Raw genomic sequence first — 5,098 nt, 5'->3', positions numbered from 1 at the left:
ATATTAGATTAAAAAAAATAGCAAAATTATGTTAAATTATTAAAAATTTACTATTAGAAATTAAAAGAAAAAAGTTCTTAAAACTATGATGCGAATGTTCAAATTATAGATAATACCAGGAAATTGAAGTCTTACTTATGAAAAATAAAACAATAATAAAAAATAAAAATTTTAAATGACAAAATAAATTTCTAATATAGGTAATTTTACAAAAATTAAATTTGTATCTTAAAACTAAAAAAGAAAGAAAATTTATGTAAAGAAATAAAATAACAGTGAAAATATTATTACAACATTTAGATATGTTCAAACAATTACGAAAATGTTTTTCTATGATTAATATCTGAATCGAGTGCAGTTAGTTTGAGTTTGAATGCATAGCATAATTTTTTAAAAATGCGGTCCATTTTAGAAAATAGAATGATAAGAATTATTTGAATTTGAGATGAGATTATTTTTTTGTTTTTTAAAATATTATGTAAAGAACTAAAATGACAGTAAAAATATTACTACAATATTTAGAAATAATGTGTTCAAACAATTAAGAAATTTTTTCTATGATTAAATAAAATTTTAAAAATACAAAATAAATTTCTAATATTGGTAATCTTACTTATGAAAATTAAAAATTAAATTGTATCTTATAGCTAAAAAAGGAAGAAAATTTAACTGCATCTAATACAAAATTAATTATAAGAGAACTCAATACATTTGGAACATGAGAATCAAATAACCTATGTATTAATATTTTAGACTAATTAAAAGTTACAATTTAAAACAAAATATGACATTATTTTGGCTCTAGGTAAAACATTAATATAAAAACTAATTAACATTTGTAGTAGGAAGGGAATGTACATAAAAAAAATAGAGGTAGTGCGAGGATACTTATACTTTAAATTAATTTAAAAATAGATAAAATAAAATAATTAAATTACATTTAAAAATATTATTGATAAATTTAAATAATTAAATATTATGAATAAGAGGATAAAAGCATAAAAAATATACCAAATTTCAAGAATAAAATATTTATTTTTATTAAATACTATTAAAAGGATAAAAAGTAAGACATTAATTTATTTATAAGCTAATAAACAAATTATATGATAGTATAATAATATTAAATATTAAATAATATAATAACTATAAGAAGAAAAGAACAAAAAAAAGAATTTATGTAAAAGTGATGTGATGAATAAGATATATTTGACTTCCAGATAAAAATAAAGTGATAATAAGAATTTTGTTAAGATAATATGATCTAATGTGCTCGAACATGATAGATCACAATATGATATGTTTAGTATTCTTTAATATCGACAGCGGAACAAAATACAAGTACTAAAATCAAGGGGTTAGGTTGCTACAAATATATACGAAAAAGATTGGTTGTTCACTACGAGATTTGAACAATAATTTCAGATCATGTTTCATAATTAAATTCTCATGTTATATATTTTTTATCTGAGAGGTTTATATTTTAAGGTTATTTGTACATGATTCAAACAACCTACATCGCAATTTGAAATAATTTGTCCGCGCATCGCACGAGTACTGATACTAGTTTTAATCTATAAAGAATGCAATCAAACTATATTAGTGTTCCATATATTTGAGTATTGACAAGTGAGGATTGCTCCTCCACCCACGACTGTAAGGTCCTGAGTTCGAGTCACGTCGGAAGAAAGTGTGAAAATACTGTAGATCCTTCTAAATTGGAAGAGAATCTATCTATCTATATAGAATAGGAGAAGTAAAATGATATTATTATGCCAAGTGTCAAAACATATATTAAACATGTGTCCAATTTTAGGACAAACCTCCAACTACTTTGGAGGTTAAAAAATAATTTAAAATAGAAATTTAAATATATGCTAATGCAGTTGAACATCTGATTTAAATATATATATTTTTATTTTTTAAAGGAAGTTCACAAGGTTTAAAACTTCCATCTCTGTTCTGCGTTTTTTAAAATTTGTTAAAAGAAGTTCAAAACGTTTAAAACTTCCATGTTTGTTGTCCGAGTTTTTCTTTAATTTGTTTATAGAAGTTCACAAACTTTAAAACATCCAATTTAGTATACATCTACTTTGACTCCCACGTTTGTTGGTATCTTCTTTTTTTTTTTTAATTTGTTAAACCTAAAAATATTTAAAAAAAAGTGTTAAGCATCCAATCTTTAGATATGAAGCAGACGAAACTGTTGGCTCTCATAGCACACTCAAACATAAATCTTGAGTTACTACAATTTATGTGTTGTATTTGCCCATTTGGGTTTGATGTCAAAGGTCCATTTCTCTCCGCCCCCCAGGTATGAGAATCAGGATTTACTGCTAATTCTGCGCCTATATGTGGATAAACCTTAAACTCAATTCAATGATTTACATTGGTGCATTGGAATTTTCTTTTGTGTACTTCACATACTTTTCACCGCTAATTAAATGTAGGACTTCAAGTAGATAGTCGTTATCTTGACGCAGATGAAATTTTCCTTCCTTGAAAGCGAAATTATCGATCTATACATTTTAGCTAACTGGTATCTACCATGTACAAAGTTTACAGACATGTTGATCAATGTATACCAGCAATTTAAAAATCATAGCAATCCTAATTTTGAAATCGTCTTTGTTTCGTCTGATGAAAATTTGGATGCATTTAACACTTATTGATCCTTTTTGTGTTAAATTTAAAACCTTAATTTCCAAATTTGGTATCTATCATCACAATTTGGCTTTGATTGGTGTTTGAAAGGTTTTTCTGAATTTGTCGTTTTTAGGAAAGGGATTTTGTATTATATTTTAATATATAATGAAGTTTGTGAAGGATAAGAAAAGGGAAAAATATGAGCTTGCGAAAGATATAGGATTAGGGAATGGTGTGGCAAGACTTACGAGGCACAAGGAGACCAAAGAGCTTGTGCTATGAAATACATTGAGAGAGGACACAAGGTTTGCATTATTATTGTCATCAAATCGATTAATTGATCTAAGCGTCTTCCAAGTAATATAAATTTCTTATTATTATTGTTGTTGCACATTTTCCTAATTATCAGTTAGACATATATACAATTAGCAATATCATGTAATGTTCTATGAAGTTGAGATGTCACCTTTTATTGTAGATTTATGATCAATGTAGCAAGGGTTATCATTAATAATAAATCACTTCGACATCCAAACATAATTCGCTTCAAGAAGGCAAGTTTTTGTGCTTATGTTTTATTATCCTGCAATGTCGTATTGATAATATTGGTTTGTTTTGAAAATGGCAAGAAAAACTAAGGAATAGCTGGCCTAATTGTTGCACATTTATTTTGTGAGATACAGGTGTTAGTGACACCCACTAATCTTGCCATTGTTATGGAATATACAGCTGATGAAGAACTGTTTGAGCGCATTTGCAATGCAGGAAGGTTTAGCGAAGATGACGTATATTTTAAAATTTTAACTTTGTTAGTAATCAGTCTCACATAGACTACCATATAGAAGGATTCTGAAGAATAAAGAAATGGTAATGATGTCTGTGATTTTAAAAAGTCATATTTTTATGATTTTAAGAGCCTTGGTTCACTATATTTAATGTTTCTCTTATCTGGTTTCTTCATGTTATTATTTTAGGCCAGTTACTTTTTCCAGCAACTTATTTAAGGAGTCCACTACTATCACAACATGGAGAGAAATTTACAAGAATTTACCAACAAAAAAAACTTTCTTTATGTGTGATCATATGAACAGAAATTTAGATACATCTTAGGCCTGGATTTGTGTTTATAAGTTTTATTTCAAATGCCATCTTGTTAGTTTAAAGGAGCTTAATCTTCTTCAATCTTCCATTATGTCTGCAACAAATATGTCATAGAGATTTAAAGCTGGAGAATACCCTTCTTGATGGAAGTCCAGCTCCACGCTTGAAGATATGTGATTTTGAATACTCAAAGGTTAATGATGTTCTGGTGATTTATATATATAGACTTATTATCCCCCTAAGAAAGCCTCATAGTTTTCTTTTTGCAATTGCAGTCGTCCCTGTTGCGTTCGAGGCCAAAATTACTCCTGAGGTCCTATCCAGAAGAGAATATGATGGCAAGGTATCCATGTAATAACTTATGTGATCTTTTACATTTGATGGAGGAGCATTATGCAAATAATTGTAATTTTGATATATGTTGGGGGTTGCTATTGTAGGTTGTTGCTTGTACAAAGCCTTTTCTGGTGTCCCAAAATGTGAAAAATTGGCCTTGCCAAACTCTTCAAATCTGATGTTTGGTAATACTAAGCCATTATTTCCTTGGAATTATGATGAAGTACATTGCTTTTGTACTAGAGCATAAGTATTTCACCAGTAAGAGTCATGACTGCAAACATGAAGCAAGGATCTGCCCATATTTCATCACAAGGTAAACCCACAGTGGAAGGAGCATTAGCAGAAGGCATATTCTGACAAAAACCTGGGATCGCTTTTGCATCCACTTTGACCTGCTTGAGTTCGAGAAATCATGCAACTCATTTGACCTTCTCTTCATACAGACAACCGGATTGTGAAACTGTACCATGTCACCAGTTTGAGGCTGCATTTAAGATAATTATATTTTTCAACAAAAGTGATTTTGATCCTTAAGAAGCTTTGGAATTTCTCACACCTTTATACTATTACTTCTCATTTCTCGGGCGGAATTGTGGTTATTATATAAAGTTGTACTCCCAATTGATAACTTAGTTGGTGGGAGCATCCATCGTAAGTATGTTTTACTCCTGCATAGGCTTCATATTGTGGGAGTTAACTAATTAATGTGTTGCTTGGTTGATCAGATTATATCTTAGAACAAAAAATGACCAATCATCTAAGGTTGCATTTCTTACGAATGTTGTCCTCACTAGCTATTTACAATAAGATATTTCTTCATGACTTGAATGTATGAATATTCAGTGCCTTTATATATTCATAAAATAATACCATTTGCAACTTTTGTGTCTACCGTACTTTTCAAATAATATTTTCTTATAAAAATTATAGTTAATATTTCTGCGCAACGCGCAGGTACGGATACTAGTTTAAAAAGAAAAAAGAAAAAAAAAATGAGTTACGAGGGGGGTAT

At 28.7% G+C, this 5,098-nt stretch overlaps 1 long non-coding RNA gene across 2 annotated transcripts; it reads left to right on the top strand.

Moving 5' to 3' along the window:
* Nucleotides 1-1,946: 1,946 nt before the first annotated feature.
* LOC107762921 (uncharacterized) lies at nt 1,947-4,787 on the top strand. Of its 2 annotated transcripts, XR_001642918.2 has the most exons (4): nt 1,947-2,951; nt 3,125-3,940; nt 4,023-4,090; nt 4,188-4,787. It is a non-coding gene; the product is annotated as an uncharacterized LOC107762921 (long non-coding RNA). The 2 variants fall into 2 exon arrangements; XR_001642917.2 differs by having other exon boundaries at nt 1,947-3,940.
* Nucleotides 4,788-5,098: the final 311 nt, after the last annotated feature.

The sequence above is a fragment of the Nicotiana tabacum genome, chromosome 7 (genome assembly GCF_000715075.1).
Source record: "Nicotiana tabacum cultivar K326 chromosome 7, ASM71507v2, whole genome shotgun sequence".
NCBI lineage: Eukaryota > Viridiplantae > Streptophyta > Magnoliopsida > Solanales > Solanaceae > Nicotiana > Nicotiana tabacum.
The sequence above is the reverse complement of the archived record's forward strand: the minus strand, read 5'-3'. Positions and strand labels throughout refer to the sequence as shown.